At 30.5% G+C, this 522-nt stretch overlaps 1 protein-coding gene across 1 annotated transcript in view; it reads left to right on the top strand.

The window, feature by feature from the left end:
* The window catches only part of RRH (retinal pigment epithelium-derived rhodopsin homolog), a 17,984-nt gene that overhangs the window by 5,724 nt on the left and 11,738 nt on the right, over nt 1-522 (top strand). The gene's annotated exons all lie outside the window — the stretch shown is intronic.

The raw sequence follows: 522 nt of genomic DNA, 5'->3' as shown, positions 1-522 counted from the left end.
ATTTAAAACAATAAAATATTAACTGACTTAATCACATTTAAGGAATGTAGTTAAGCTACCATGTTGATCTTTTCTCTATAGAAAGAACTTCAGGAGATTATTAAGTACATTTACTGTTATTTTTACTAAAAAGGAAATGAATTAATATTAATTTGCATTAGGATAGTAGACAAATAAGACTTTTGGCCTAATTTTTTAACAGTTTTCTATTTTAAGCCATAAAATTGCAGTGAATGAGAGTAACAGAGAATATTGGATGTCCATATGTGTGCACCAGCCAATTATGGCGAACCTTAGTGTTTCACAATCAGTGCTTCAGATTGTTTTCTTTGTAAAGATATAAAACTTGACAGACACTGTTGCAAGCCATTGCAAGCTATCCCCAATCTTATTGCCTTCCCTCCCATCAATGTCTTTCTATCTTACTACTTATTTACATGTACACAAACCAGATATTTCTTGGATGCTTTAGGTTTTGTGTAAAATATTGTTCGCATTATTCAATTTCTTTTCATTGTTTGA

This window comes from Propithecus coquereli, unplaced genomic scaffold (genome assembly GCF_000956105.1).
Source record: "Propithecus coquereli isolate 6110/MARCELLA unplaced genomic scaffold, Pcoq_1.0 Scaffold46, whole genome shotgun sequence".
NCBI lineage: Eukaryota > Metazoa > Chordata > Mammalia > Primates > Indriidae > Propithecus > Propithecus coquereli.
This window is presented reverse-complemented; position numbering and strand designations above follow the sequence as displayed.